Source organism: Lissotriton vulgaris, chromosome 4_1 (assembly GCF_964263255.1).
Source record: "Lissotriton vulgaris chromosome 4_1, aLisVul1.2, whole genome shotgun sequence".
Lineage (NCBI taxonomy): Eukaryota > Metazoa > Chordata > Amphibia > Caudata > Salamandridae > Lissotriton > Lissotriton vulgaris.
In genome coordinates this window covers 600,518,319-600,534,473 of record NC_141691.1, presented here as the reverse complement: position 1 = coordinate 600,534,473, position 16,155 = coordinate 600,518,319, and the positions used below count along the sequence as shown (strand labels likewise).

General features: G+C 48.0%; 1 protein-coding gene across 4 annotated transcripts in view; it reads right to left on the bottom strand.

Annotated features, from left to right (window-relative positions):
- The window catches only part of SEPTIN7 (septin 7), a 508,515-nt gene that overhangs the window by 414,251 nt on the left and 78,109 nt on the right, over positions 1–16,155 (bottom strand). Inside the window, exon 1 of one of the 4 annotated variants that reach the window (XM_086964824.1) lies at positions 12,576–12,788. The exons of 2 other annotated variants lie outside the window; for them this stretch is intronic. The gene's annotated coding sequence lies outside the window, so the exon portion shown is untranslated. Of the gene's footprint in view, positions 1–12,419; positions 12,439–12,575; positions 12,789–16,155 lie in introns of those variants that run through there. One more of the 4 variants, XM_086964823.1, reaches the window with a different exon arrangement.

Genomic DNA, 16,155 nt, shown 5'->3' with positions numbered 1-16,155 from the left:
CCAAGGTAGATGGATAAATGTCAAGAGTGGGTCTGATAGTTCTAAACCTTTTTGGTGTGTGAGGAATGAATTGTCGGTTGATAAAAACATTTTGTTTCGTGGTGCGAGATTAATTCCACCGGTGAGTCTTAGGAAAGAGTTAATTAATCTAGCTCATGTTAGTCATCCTGGGATTACCAAGACTAAATAAAGATTATGTTCAATTTACTGGTGGCCTGGTATGGATAAAGCGATTGAGAAATTCGAGATTTCATTCCCTGTGGGATAAATGATTAATCCAAATCTCCTAGGGTGCAACCTATGATCATGAGAAATCGTCCCAAGCATCCTTGGGATGACATTTCTTTAGAAATTTTAGGACCTATTAACAACAATGGTACTCAGGTATTTTTATTGGTTGTAATGGATATGTACTCTAGGTGGCCTGAAGTATTTTTTTGTCTAATATTGATTCTACATGCATTATCAAATGTTTGAAAAAGTTATTCTCCAGGGAAGGGATACCTAGATCTCTATCATCAGATAATGGTGTTCAGTTGATAAAAAAAAAAAAAAAAAAAAACGGAAGAGTTTCTGTCATCATGTGGTATCATTCATAAGAAATGTCCTATCATCCAGAGGCTAATGGGATGGTGGAGAGATTTAACAGAGTTATAAAGGAGACTATCACTTTAGCTAAGTCGTTAAACTTAGCGATTGGAAAAGTGAAATTTTTAGGAAAATTTAAGAATACAGATTAACACCACACTCTACAACGGGTAATACTCAATTTTTTCTTTTCCGTGGTAGAATACCCAATACAAATTTGGAACCTTTTTGGGTCATCAATTATTGCTCTGCAATGGGTAAAGAATGTGTGTGCAATAGTGATGATGTTCTTGTGCAATAAGAACAAAAGGCTTTGCAGAGAAAATTTCATTTTGATAAAAGAAAAGCTGTCAAATCATTAAAAGTTAATGTTGGTGACTTAGTGGCCAATAAGCTACCTGGATTGCTTGGGAGCTCAAGCTCTAAATACTTTGATCCTATGGTTATTAAAGTTTTCACGAATGCAGTGAAGACACAGGACCATCGTGTTTAGAACCTTAACAGAGTTGTTGTCTAAAAAAAAAAAAAGGGTTGAGAATTTGGATGATAACCATGGTGATCATAGTACGGGAATATCTAAGAAGTCATGCATGAAGAACTCGGTTGCTCCTGAAGAGTGGAGTCTTCGACGGTCATCAAGGTCAACAAAACGTCCAAGTTATTTGAAGGAATACGTTTAGAACTTTGTTAGGATTTATTTCTTCTTGTGACTAACATCTGTCATATTATTTGTTTTAATTTAGGTTATTTCATTTTGGAAGAGGGGAGATGTGTTATATCTTCCTCTCTATGGTTGTTTAGTTCTTTTCTTATTATGCTCTCCTCCATGGTTCATTGGAATCTTAGAATGTGAATATGTCATAGGGTAAGCCTTGAGCCAAGATCAGTGACAGTTGTTCCTTGAGCCTGGCTGGATGAGATCTTCATCTTCTATGAATAAAACCTACTTCTACATTTACCTCTGCTTCAAGCCTGTTACTTTTAAATTCCACAGGAGTGTTATGATGTCTGTTTTGTATTAAAGGTTATTGGAACATTTTCCTCCTTAATGCTACGTGATATAATGTCACATGCGGACTCGTTCTCACGACTTATCAGTAAATTTGTCATCTTTGATTGAGAAATTGGCATTTTTGAGATTGAATCTTCTGTGCCCTTAAACAAACTTTAGGCTGGTCTTAAAGATGGGGTAAGGTAATCTACTGTACTTCTCAATAGACCATATCTAGAGATGAGTCAATTAGTGCACATTATTAGAAACCTTGGTGATGTTGGGACCTTTCTTTATCTGTTTAGGATCCATGAGAAAAGAATAAGGAATGCCATTCTCTTTTCTGTACAGGTTCTCACATAAATCATAGAAGTCTGACTAACATTTAGATATTTATCCTAAAGGTGTAATAATTCACATTTTGTTGACACCTTTACAGCCACACGAGTAAGGATAAATAAGGAGCACAAGAAGAAATACTCACAGTTTAAAGTGATTTCACCTTTTGTGTGCAGCACTATACACTAAGGTTTATATTAAGATTAACATGAAATTTATATTACGGCAATTTCAGCCTTGAGAAAGACCAGGCTGACAAGCCACTTAAAGTACGAAACATGTGTTAGCTGTTTACGATTCATTAATAGAGGTTTGTTTAACCACCAAGATGAATAACAGCTGTATTTGACCCATTACCAAGGAGGAATACAACAAAACATGACTGGGATATTAAAAGGCTACGTTTGATATACTATCGAGGAGAACTATGGGAGAATTTGATTCACAATCATGAAGGCCATCTAATGACTAAAATATAAGAAATAAAAACTAAAATAAGTTAAAAAAAACAACTGTTCTCGTGAATCTTTAAAAAATGTTGCGTAGTTACTGATATCTCAACCTTCTCCAGTAGTGATTTTTTCGTAGATACATATGCTTGAACTATGACGGACTAATCAGTATGAATAAAACGTGGGAGGCAGGACTGGGGTGTGCCTTAGCTTAAAGGGTTATGGCACTGCGTCAGTGAACTGTTGCTTCAGAACCCAATTGGATGTCAAAACAATACGGTCATGAGAAGGTTTTACAGACTAAGTTAAGGCTAGGTAAACCAGAAAAGAGCTCTGTAGTAGGCACTCTAGTGGTGAAATGTGCTACAGCCATTTACTAAGCCATTCCCACTTTAGCATTACTGAGCATAATACAGGCTGTGATTTAGTGAGCAATTCTATGCAATCAATCAATCAATCATATCATTTGTAAAGCGCACTACTCACCAGTAAGGGTCTCAGGGCGCTGGGGTGGGGAATGCTGCTACTGCTCGAAAAGCCAGGTCTTGAGAAATTTTCTGAAGGTCAGCAGGTATTGGGTCTGCCGTAGGTGGGTGGGGAGAGTGTTCCAGGTCTTTGCGGTGAGGTGGGTATTGGGTCTGCCGCCTGAGGTCGCTCTTCAGAAGCGGGGGACTGTAGCGAGGTCAGCAGAGCTGGCGGGTGGGGGTGTAGAAGCTGAGTCGTCTGTTGAGGTACGTTGGGCCGGTGTTGTGGAGTGCTATGTGTGCGTGGGTGAGGAGCTTGAAGGTTATCCTCTTGTTGCCCTGGAGCCAGTGCAGGTCTCTCAGGTGGGGTGTGATGTGGCTGCGGCGAGGGATGTCGAGAATCAGGCGTGCAGAGGCGTTCTGGATGCGTTGGAGCCGTCTCATGAGTTTGGCCGAGGCTCCTGCGTAGAGGGCGATTCCATAGTCCAACCTACTGCTGACCAGGACCTGGGTGACTGTTCTTCTCGTTTCAGTGGGGATCTACTTGTAGATCCTACAGAGCATGCGGAGAGTGTTGAAGCAGGAGGAGGAGACGGAGTTGACCGGTTTAGTCATGGAGAGGGTGGAGTCTAGGATGACCCCTAGGTTGCGTGCGTGGTCAGTGGGTGTTGGAGCGGTTCCCAGTGCGGTCGGCCACCAGGAGTCGTCCCAGGCCGAAGGGTTGGATCAGAGGACGAGGACCTCAGTCTTGTCAGAGTTCAGCTTCAGTCGGCTGTTCCTCATCCATTCAGCAACGGCCTTCATTCCTTAGTGAATGTTGGTTTTGGCGGTGTGGGGGTCCTTGGTGAGGGAGAGTATCAACTGGGTGTCATCGGCGTAGGAGAGGACGTTGAGGTCGTGCCGATGGGAGACGTGGGCGAGCGGTGCCATGTAGTTGTTAAACAGAGTTGGGATGAGCCCTGGGGTACGCTGCAGATGATCTCGGTGGCTTCGGAGCGGAGGGGGGAGGGAGGAAGGCGGACGCTCTGTGTTCTGCCGGAGAGGAAGGATGTGGTCCAGTCCAGGGTCTCCTCTTGGATCCCAGCGTTGTGAAGGTGTGTTCGTAGTGTGTGGTGACAGACCGTGTCGAAGGAGACTGACAGGTCCAGGAGGATGATGGCCGCCGTTTCTCCATTGTCCAGCAGCGAATTGATTTCATCGGTGGTAGCGATGAGGGCAGTCTCGGTGCTGTGGTTGCTGCGGAACCCGGACTGGGAAGGGTCCAGGATGTTGTTCTCCTCGAGGTAGCGGGTCAGTTGTTCGTGGACTGTCTTCTCGATTACCTTTGCCGGGAACGGGAGCAGGGAGATGGTCCGTAAGTTCTTGAGGTCCTTGGAGTCCGCCTTGGGCTTCTTGAGTAAGGCGTTGATCTCGGCGTGCTTCCAGCTCTCCGGGAAGGTTGCTGTTTTTAAGGAGGTGTTGATGACTTTCCGGAGATGAGGTGCGATGGATGTGCTGGCTTTGTTGAAGATGTGGTGTGGGCATGGATCCGACGGAGATCCGGAGTGGATGGTGTTCATGATTTTGATGGGGTTATCGTCGCTGATGTTGGTCCAGTAGAGCAGGCGGTTGGTGCGGATGGTGGTCGTGGAGGCGGAGATCTCAGTGGTTGTCGGGCGGTCGTGGCGTTGAAACTGTAGTGGATGTCTGATCGTGCGGTGGAAGAAGGTGGCCAGCGAGTCGCACAGGTCTTGCGAGGGTGGGACGTCGTTGGTGTTGGAGCTGGGTTTGGAGAGTTCCTTCACGATGTTGAAGAGCTTTTTGCTGTTGTGCGCGTTGTTGTCTAGGCGGTCTTTGAAGGAGGTCTTTTTGGCGGATCTGATGAGGTCATGGTGTCTGCGGGTGGCATTCTTGTGGGCGGCGTGGCTGTCCGTTCACGGAGCCAGATCTTCTCCAGCTTTTGGCAGGTTTGCTTGGAGGACCGGAGGTCTTCAGTGAACCAGCTGGCTTTCTTGTTGGCATGATTGTTGGAGGGTTTCTTGATCGGGGCGAGGGTGTTGGCGCAGTCGTTGATTCACTGTCTGAGGTTGCGGGCGGCGGTGTCTGGGTCGGTATGGTCGGCGGCTGGTCTCTGGGCGAGGGTGGTGGTTAGCTGGTCTTAAGGGACTTTGCTCCAGCAGCGGTGAGGCATCTGTTGGGTGCGGTGGTGCGTGGTGGGTTTCTTGAAGGTGAAGTAGATGCAGCGGTGGTCGGTCCAGTGGAGTTGGGTGGTATGGGTGAAGGAGACGTGGAGGCTTGCGGAGAAGATGGGGTCAAGCGTGTGACCGGCGGAGTGGGTGGGTGTTGCGATGAGTTGTCGGAGCCAGAGGTTGGCTAGGTTGTCGATCAGGGTGGTGGAGTTGGTGTCATCATTGTTCTCGAGGTGGAAGTTCAGGTCCCCGAGGTGGATGTAGTCCGTGGAGGCAAGGGCATGTGTGCTGACGAAGTCGGCGATGGAGTCGCTAAACTGTGTTCGGGGTCCGGCGGTCTGTAGAGGAGGGTTCCTCTGAGGGTGGTGTTGTGGTCGGTGTGGATCTGAAAGTGCAGGTGTTCGGCGGCGCTGAGGGCGTCGTTGGTGTTGGTCGAGACTCAGAGTGTTCCTGTGGACGATGGCGATTCCTCCTCCCGCTCTGTTGGTGCGGTCTTAGCGGGTGATCTTGTAGCCTTCCGGGACAGCTATGGCTATGTCGGGTGCCGAGGCGGGATTCAGCCAGGTCTCCGTCAGGAAGGCAATGTCTGGAGAGGTTGAGTAGGTCCCAGAGTTCAACGGCATGTTTTCGGGCAGAGCGAGTGTTGAGAAGGATGCATCTGACGTGGTTGGGTTCTTTCCTGGTCGGCAGCATGGTGGGGTGGATGCTTGTGAAGCTGCAGTTCCGGCAGGTGAAAGCTCCGTGGGTGCGCTTCGGGGCGACCAGGAAGCAGGTGTGTGATCGCCCGGTGTAGAGTGCATGGAGGGTTCTGGCATCGTAGCGGTGTCGGGCGTCGTGGCGTTCGTGGTGTCAAGGGTTCCTGGCGCTGGGTGCGGTCCAGGCACGGACGGGCAAAGACGGGCTTGCCTTTGGTGCGCCAGCGGCTTCAATATGAAGGGATGTGGGAGGGAGGAGCAGCTGGGAGGCGGGAGCGGGGCAGCGGCGAATGGGATTGCAGGGCGGCGGGGCCGCAGCAGCGGGAAATATGGGCGGGGCCGCGGGAGAACTAGGCACAGGAAGGAAAAACAAGTTTAGGCAGGAAAACAAGTACAGGCACAAATGAATAAAAACAAGTCAGGGCAAGAAAGCAAGTACAGGCACAGGGGAATAAAAACAAGTCTGGGCAAGAAAGAAAGTTAGGCACAGGGAAAAAATACAAGATTAGGCAAAAACAATGCAGGCAGAGCCGTGCAGCAGCGTGGAGAGCGACCTGCCTGCGAGCAGGGTCATAGGTCGCTGCAATGAAACTCTGGCCTTTTTCGGGATGCCCAAAGGACAAATACCAGGTCAAACATGCAAATAGGTTTCTCTAACTGGGTCGCAGAGTCTGAAATGAAATAAGGAGCTTGGGTAAGAAGGCATTTTGAGTGCAGCCAATTGGCTAATTCAGGAAAGTCCTTTCATGCGCCATGTGTATAGTTCTTTCTGGATCACCTTAAGTAAAGGAGAATAAATGGCTACAACTACCTACTTCACCCCGTTTTTGATTTTTTTTAAGATTGGATGACACTGTGGGCTTTGCTCGGCTGGAATACAGTGCTTTCTACGAATAAAACACAAGCCACACAGGTAAGTATGATGTGAAGTTGTGCACCTGAGGGTGTGGTATATTTATGCTTGTTTTATGGCAATGATGCTAATGGAAAAGATAACCTACTTGTAACAATGGTTTTGCATTCTACAATCCCAAACTACATATTTTTCCATTGTCTAATTCAACTATCTCCAGTGGATAAAGTAAAAGGAGGAAGTGCATTTCAAGATGAAAGTGCCACAAACAGAATTAACATGAACCCATTTAATACTGGATTCAAATTCCATACTGGATGAGGTGTTCAATCCAGTGGGTATATTCGGTTCACGAGCCACCTCTCGGCTTAATCACACCATTTTTTGGCAAACTGAGATTCTGCTGCATTACAAAACCTTCAGCTGCATTGCCCCTATTGCTCCTCTAGCAGTCTTTGTCCTTTTTTGAGCCTCTGCAGTGTGCCAATATCGATAGTACGATCAAAAAAGTGATCAACATTAAACTAGAATATTTAATATATTACTTTGTGCCTCTGATCTGAAGGAGGACATTCTGGGTCCATTTACGTTGCTTGATATCAAAGGCTCTGTCAAACTGCCTTCTGGCTGAGTCACATATTCTAGAGAGGATTCTGAAAAAATTCTGTCTCCTTCTCTAGAGCAGTAATTGCCATCTTTATGTCTATCCCGTAAAAATGTGGCAAAACGCCATGCATCTCTTTCCCAATGCTGGTGCTATATTTCTTAATAAAGCATTAGAAGTAGAAGTAGGCCTGAACCATTAAGTAGCTGCAGCTCTTTCACTTACTTTTCCCTAGTGCCCCCAGGCTTCTAGCATTTTTTAGGGAGAGGTGGCCCTTTGATTCTATGGGGTTTATCGCCCTCCTAATAGCAATGGGTACAGCGAGACAGATTCAGCATGTCATAACATGTACAGTGAGCCTGGTTGTGATGACCTATTATTCCTCTCCAATCTTGTGGGTACTGCCTCAGCAGTAGCCGGGGTCATACGTTTCTTACCCTGATGTATCACACTAGGTAGCTTGAGCTACTGAACCCTCTTTTCAAGTGGGCTCTTAGTCTTTAAAAATGAACAACAGTACGGCTCTATTTTGACACTATGCCTGTCCTGCATGATGTGCGCAAATGTCATTTGGCATTGCAGCAAGGACAGTATAAGTAGTGGCAAGGGCAGGATAAGTAGAGGCAAGGGCAGGATAAGTAGAGGCAAGGACAGGATAAGTCTCCTACTCTTGTTCAGAACATGTTTGTTCCAACACATGCACATCATGTCTATCCATTAGTTCCTGAACATACTGGACACCCTAATGGATTTCTTCCTCTTACATGAGTCCTGGAGAATGCTACAATGCAGGGCAATGGCCATTAAGAGTTAACATTTCCCAATTAAACTTTACGTGGGAAAGTTACAGTATTGCAAAGCCTCATCCAAAGGCTTCTTTAGTACGATAGTCTTTCATGCCAAAAATCTGGAAGCACAAGCTACTACTTGTGTAACAATATATCTGTAAGAAACATTAGTTAGTGATAGATTCCTTACCTTCGAATATCCCCAGGCATCAGACTGGATCCGGAAAGATTTGCTTAGCCCTACCCTTGCACGTCAGTAGGTGGCGTCCTGCGGCTCCTCGTCCGTCGCTGGCGTTGTATGCGCAGAGAGGACGTCGCGGAGACTACCTAGGCGCCACCCATGCGCGATGGCGCCCGATCTGTACACGACTTATCCATGCCAGGAACGCAGAGCCATGCAAGATACTGACCACTGGTGCATTGAAACTAGGGCCCTGAAAGGGATGACCTTAACCCTAGTAATCAGTTCGCAGAACGGGGCGGATGGGAGGGGCGGTAAGGAATCTAGGTAATGTCTCTTACAGATATATTGTTACACAAGTAGTAACTTGTGCATCTGAAAGACACATTAGTGATAGATTCCTTACATTAGAATCGATAATCCAGCAATACCAACCCTGGTGGTGGGTCTGCGAACAAGATTACACCAGAAAGTCACAGAGAACAGAACGGCCAAAGAAGCCGACTCTCCGGACTGGACTGTCAAGGCAGTAATGCTTGGTAAACGTGTGCAGCGACTCCCACGTAGCTGCCAGACAAATGTCCTGCAAGGGAACGCCACGTCCCAAAGCAGTAGTGGCCGCCGTCACCCTGGTGGAATGGGCACGCACTCCCACAGGAGGCTCCTTCTTAGCCAACAAGTAACAGGCTTTGATGCAGAGAACGACCCAACAAGAGATGGTCCCTTTGTGCACGGCCCGAACTGTTGTGTGCGCTTCAGATAGAAAGAGAGCGCACATTTTGTGTCCAGACGGTGGAGCCCCTCTTCCTCTTTCAAGGGATGCGGAGGCGGAAAGAAGGTGGTCAAAGTGATGATCTGCCCGATGTGAATGGGCGTAACAACCTTTGGCAAGAAAAAAGGACGGGTCCTTAAAAGCACCTTGTCCGGATGAACAGAAAGGAAAGGAGGTTTAGAAGAAAGAGCCTGGAGCTCACTCACTCTTCTGGCAGAGGTGATAGTTACCACAAAAGCTGTCTTTAGAGTAAGACGACGCAAGGGACAGTTATGAAGGGGCTCACAGGGAGTGCACATCAGGTATGTCAAGACAAGGTTTAAGTCCCATTGAGGCATTATGAACGGCACGGGAGGAAACGTGTGCGTAATGCCTTTCAGGACTTAAAAAGAGAAGGCTGATCAGGAAGCCGCAGAGATGGCAGAAAGATAACCCTTGATAGTGCCCAGAGCTGAGCCCTGCTGGGCCAACGAAAGAAGGAACAGAAGAACCTCCGAAAGAGGGGCAGAAAGGAGATCCACAGACTTATCTGTGCACCATGCCACAAACTTGTTCTACCTGCAGGCGTATACCGTTTTAGTGAAGGGACGCCTGGCTGCCAGAATGACATCACAGACTTCGGAAGGAAGATCGAAAGCTGTCAACTGTCGCTGCTCAATCTCCACGCATGGCGGTGGAGGCTGGACAGGTTCGGGTGAAGGACCGTCCCTTGCTGCTGCGACAGAAGATCCTCCCGAAGAGGCAGTCACATCGGGGTATCAATCGCCATATTGAGTAGCTTGGGATACCAGGACCTTCATGCCCAATGCGCCTGATCTTCTTCAGCACTCTGGGCAGAAGTGGTATAGGGGGAAAGGCGTACAACCAACCGCAGCTCAACTCGAGACGAAAAGCGTCACCGAGTGAGTGTTGCCTTGGAAATTCCAACACGCAGAACTGATGACACTGCGCATTCTCTTCGGTGGCAAATCGATCTAACCAAGGCTCTCCCCACTGAAGAAAGAGACCTTGTGCCACGTCCGAGTTCAGACGCCATTCGTGATCCATCATGCACCGGCGGCTGAGTTAGTCCGCCCTGGCGTTCAGAGAACCCACCAGGTGTTGAACCACCAAGGTAATGCCTTGATGTTCCAGTCAAATCCAGAGCCTCCTGACATAGGTTCCACTACCCCACCCCACCATGTTTGTTGCAGTACCACATAGCAGTGGTGTTGTCCCGTGAACACCTGCACTACACTTCCCCGCACTGTGTGCTCCTGTTGGGGTAGGAAGATGGATCTGCCATTGACCCAATCGAGATTCGTGAGCCACCACTGCAAATGCTGTGCAGTGCCCTCCGAGATCTGGACGCGACCGGGCAAGTTGCCCCGATGCTGCGTCCACTGGAACTTCAGGTCCCACTGCAGAGCCCGCATATGCCATCTGGCATGTTGTACCAGCAGGATGCAGGAGGCCATCAGGCCCAGGAGCCGGAGGGTCATCCTGACTGAAACCCAGGATAGAGGCTGAAAGATCGGAATCATAGCCTGAATATCCCGGACTCGCTGCTCGGGAGGATAGACCCGAAACCGTGTTGAATCCAGAACTGCTCCGATGAAGGGGAACTTCTGAGAGGGACTCACGTGCGACTTGGGAAGGTTGATGGAGAACCCCAGCAGGTGCAGGTCAGCCATAGTCTGAAGGTGGGTGACAAGTTCCTGGGGCGAGCCCGCCTTCAACAACCAGTCGTCGAGATAGGGGGAAGACTGACACCCCTAACCTGCACAGATGAGCTGCGACCACCGCCATCACTTTCGTGAACACCCGAAGGGCGCTGGTAAGGCCGAAGGGGAGCACAGTAAACTGAAAAAGCTCCTGGCCTACCGTGAACCGCAGGTAACGCCGGTGGGCCGGCAGGAAGGGGATGTGGAAATATGCGTCCTGCAAGTCCAACACTACCATCCAGTCTCCAGGGCGGCCAAGACCTGAGCCAGAGTTAGCTTCTTGAACTTCTCCTTCCGGAGGAAGCGATTGCCGTCCCGAAGGTTCAAGATAGGATGCTGCCCCCCTTTGTCCTTCTTGGGGGCCAGAAAGTAGTGGGAATAACAAACACTCCCTACTTCTAGCCCAGGAACATACTATGGCCCCCTTGGCCAAGAGGGCAGCGACTTCCTGTCGGAGAAGAACCACATGATCCCCCAACATGCAGTGACACCGAGGTGGCATGGCTTTGGAGCGTATGGGGGGGGAACTGAAAGGGAAGGGCGTAACCTTGGCAGATTATCTGCAGCACCCACTTGGCTGATGTAATCTCGTGCCGGAGGGGGAGGTGGTGGTGGTGGTGGTGGTGGTGGATTTTGCCATCCACCGGCGTGGGGTGCTCCCTGAAGCTCAGATTTGGAGGGCTTGGAGGCGGAAGCAGCGGGGGTGGTGGTGGACGGACCCGCCTGCTGGTTCCCCGACTCGCCCCGGTGGAAACCGTGACCACGGCCACGTTGGGGCTGGTTCTGCACAGGCCTGGTGGAGGGGCGTGCCTGGGTGCCTCAACCCACCCTGGCCATGAAAGGAACGAAAACCTGGAGTGGCCGGGTTCTTAGTAGGCAGACCCAAGGACTTGGCCGTAGCCCGCGAGTCCTTAAAGAGCTCCAGTGCACTGTCAGCCTTGTCGCCAAACAGGCGGGTGCCTTCAAAAGGTATGTCCATGAGAGAGCTCTGGACATCGGGCAAGAACCCAGTCGAATGCAACCAGGCGTGGCGCCGCAACGCCACAGTCGTAGAAATCGTCCTGCCCAATGAGTCAGCGGTGTCCAACCCACACCGAATGGCGAACTTAGCCGCATCCTTGCCCTCAGAAATTGCCTGAGAAAGGACAGCCTGCACCTCCTCAGGAAACTGGGGCAACACCTGAGCAACGGCATCCCACACCACATGGGAGTTGCGTCCCAACAAGCAGGCGGTGCACACCAACCGCAGCCCCAGGCCGAAGAAAGCAACCACTTCCCAAACTGGTCCAGCCTCTTAAGAGTCCTTTTCTGGCGGGGCAGCGGGAAAGGCACTCTGCGACGTCAAGGCCTGAATGACCAGATTCTCAGGCGTAGGGTGAGTGGTCAAGAAAGCGGGGTCACTGGGCGCCGGTCGGAGGCGTCTGGTGACGTTTCTGTCCACCGGGCCCCCGTGGCTGGCCTCGACCAAGTGCCTCATGGAAGGTTGCAAATGAAGACAAGGTGGTACTAAGGAGAGACTAACAAGCCTATTAATGAATTAGAAGGTGGCATTCACCAAAGACAATGACACAAGCCAATGAAAAATATGGGCGGAGTGTGGGCAGGTTTCAAGTCCATACCTCAATACAGAATGCCTAGCAGAGTAGTGCATGGGCTGCCTAGGCTCGACCTAAAAACAACCCAAGTGACTAACCCACAATGCATTTCTTTAGACAGTGTCACTGCAGACACCGTGCCATGAGTGCGTTGTTTCTGTGGAGGTGTGCAGGAATGTTCCAGACGTCACAGGAGCACTGAATGCTGATGCTATCTAGCACCTGCCAGCACAAACTATGCAACATCATCTGCCTGAAAGGGGACGAGGAGAAGAAGATACGTGCCCTCTTCCCCGCTGACATCATTAGATTGTTGTATTTAACAGCAGAAAACAGGCATTTTAAATGGCATTCAGGTAGAAAGGTGATATGGGATACTCACAGCTACTTTGTAAACAACACATTTCCGTCATTCCAGCGTTGCAGATAACCGGGGAATACATCCACAAGGGCGCAGTAAAACATGGAATTCCAAATATTGCACATTACAGCAACCAGTCCGGGCAGGAAAAACAGCAAAGAAGCAGGCCAGAGATATAGAAGGGGGAAAAAAGGAAAGTTACTTACATGTGCACAATTACAAATTTCACAACACACTGTCAAATAATTTTCAGTAAACTGCATAAAATACAGAAAAGGCCATTTTGATAGAATAACAAAGGAGTGGTTCTAATAATAAAGTTTAAAACAATGATGCCACCTATATCTGCATGTCAGAAAAATCACCAACTTGAAAGCTATAAGTTCTGATTTCCTAGCAACAACAAAATCATCCCTACCAAATACAGTCAATGGAGACTGCAGTATGACACACTATTAGTGATAAGTTCATGCATAGCATAAATATAAATATAAATAAGTAATTCCGATATTGCTTTCAGGCTTTGAAATAACCTACCTCTGAACTTAAGCATTGGCAAAGCCAATAAATCTCGCCAATGCAAGAGCTATTAGCTTTGTTAATACATTTTAGTCATGTTGTACACCAGTGTGGCTGCACTTCAGCATGGCTAAAAGTTAGTGGGGTAAAGGAGTGGAGTGTGGTAAAAAAAGAGTAGAATGGTGTGTCATGGAGTGGCGTAGAGTTGAGTGAAGTAGAGTGTCATGAAGTGGCATAGAGTGGAGTTGTGTAGAATGTCGTGGAGAGAGTAGTATGTTGCGAAGGGAGTAATGTGTTGTAGAGTGGAGTAGTGTGTCAGGCTAGAGTAGAAAGTTGTGGAGTGGCATAGACTGTCTTGGAGTGGTGTAGACAAGAGCGTAGTGGGGCAGAGGTTGATGAGTAAAGTGATGTAGCGTAGGACGACTCAGAGCAGAGTATAATGTAGTGGAGTAGTGTAGGAGAGTGGTATGGCAGAGTGGAATTTAGTGAGGTATAGTAGAGTGGCATAAAGTGGAGCGTCACAGAGCAGTGGTTCTTAACCTGCAGTCTGGGTACTCCTGGGACTCTATAAACAAATTTACGGGGGGTCAAGGGGAAATATTTTAAAGACCTGTCTACTCACGCCCCTTCCAACTAAGTGCATAAATACAAAAAAGAAGACCAGGTCTGTGGTGGTGAGTTATGATGTGCGGTAAAGAAAGTCACATGGATGCATGTATCACAATAGTTGAGTCGCACTGGGCTATTGTATTCCCTTCAGACCACCCACGTGGCGGATATTCATCATGTGGGAATAAGCATTCGCTCCAAATGCCGCCCAACCGACAACTGACGGTGCGGAAAAGGAAAGCGACGCATTAAGCCACAGTGTTGCTCAATGGGTAATACTGAATGGGTGCAGTGCTATAATGATAGTGCTAACTAAGATTAACTACCCAAACTTAAGATGAATTAATAAAGACAAGAGTGGGTGCCAAGATTAAAAACACGCCTCGCAGTCAAAAAGTAAAACTACATTGCGGCGCTGTGCAGAGTGGTCAACTAGTTTCAGCTACATGGAAAACTATTCCAGCTTTCGTCAGGACCTAATGAATACTAAGCTACTGCAACAATTTTATACTAAATATGTGAAATTACAATCAAATATTTGCATCAGAAAAACATGAAGTGTACTTGGAGAGATCAGTATCTGCCAGGAACTTGGAGCCCCAATGTCCACTGGAGACAGGTAGGTATTCTTCTGCCTATTGACAAAATACAGAAAGTACACACCATACATTAAAGTGTACATATAAAACCACATAACCTCACATATACCACACAAACACAACTCACATGCGGAGACAATTTACGTTCCACATATCAATGAACATACTAGCTCAGTGAACATACTAGCTCAATCACACGGAGGCATTTCCTCCTAGTGATACTCACCCAGCTTTGTGTGGGTGACGACCTCACCTCGCCCGGCAACCGCTCGGGAAGAAGAGGCCCCGCTCTGATGTGTAGGAAAAAGAAGGCACAGTAAACGCACAGAGCTTCTGTACCTCGCCACATTATGCTACACATCTACCCCAAAGAACGTGTGGTAGACACCAAACTGCCCCTCCATATATATACCTCAGAAACACGGCGCATACCAGTAGCTCAGGAATGACAGTTAGCTCTGGTCAAGTAGTGAATATGGCCACTTACAGGCCTCTAGGTCACATATTGCAACAGTCTATAGGGCACAGCATGATTGTAAACATGTGCCAGAAAGTCAAAGGGATACCATGTCATTACGAACAGAATGGACAATTGAATGCAGACACGTTCTGTTTGTGTGCGCTACTTTTATACGTGCATACTGGGCACTTTCCATATTATAACTGTTTTGACTAGTGCCTGTGATTTCACATAAAACATGTGACTTCTTTATCAGCCTCCGCCTTTTTGTATCAATGGCAGATTCTGCCTTGGTTGCCCCTTCCTACAGAAGACGCTATAGAGCATGCGTATGACACAGACTCTGCTGCAGCAAGTAGGTTGCATGCACGCATGCGCTAAGGATTAGCATCGGGTCTGTGCCGCGACGGTAATCTTCTCTATGACAGCATCCTAATGCGCAACGTCTGTAAAGGAGGGGCGTGCAATAGTATCTAAGGTCCTAACACCGTGATAGGCGGCAGAGCTTAATCATCCGGATATTTAAAACAGGTGGATGACCCCGCCGTCACCTTCCCTTCCGCTCGAATTTAACATGGGGCACCGACGGATAGGTAAGCCAGCGGACGCGCTGTTTATTGTACTTTAATATTGTATTACAGCGCCGCTTTGAGCCTGATATGTACAACTTAATCCCAATGTAAGTAAAGGATATTAAGGTGTTTAATCTCTCACCTCTTGCAATAATAGATTAGGGTCCATTCTGTTCGTAATGACATGGTATCCCTTTGACTTTCTGGCACATGTTTACAATCATGCTGTGCCCTATAGACTGTTGCAATATGTGACCTAGAGGCCTGTAAGTGGCCATATTCACTACTTGACCAGAGCTAACTGTCATTCCTGAGCTACTGGTATGCGCCGTGTTTCTGAGGTATATATATGGAGGGGCAGTTTGGTGTCTACCACACGTTCTTTGGGGTAGATGTGTAGCATAATGTGGCGAGGTACAGAAGCTCTGTGCGTTTACTGTGCCTTCTTTTTCCTACACATCAGAGCGGGGCCTCTTCTTCCCGAGCGGTTGCCGGGCGAGGTGAGGTCGTCACCCACACAAAGCTGGGTGAGTATCACTAGGAGGAAATGCCTCCGTGTGATTGAGCTAGTATGTTCACTGAGCTAGTATGTTCATTGATATGTGGAACGTAAATTGTCTCCGCATGTGAGTTGTGTTTGTGTGGTATATGTGAGGTTATGTGGTTTTATATGTACACTTTAATGTATGGTGTGTACTTTCTGTATTTTGTCAATAGGCAGAAGAATACCTACCTGTCTCCAGTGGACATTGGGGCTCCAAGTTCCTGGCAGATACTGATCTCTCCAAGTACACTTCATGTTTTTCTGATGCAAATATTTGATTGTAATTTCACATATTTAG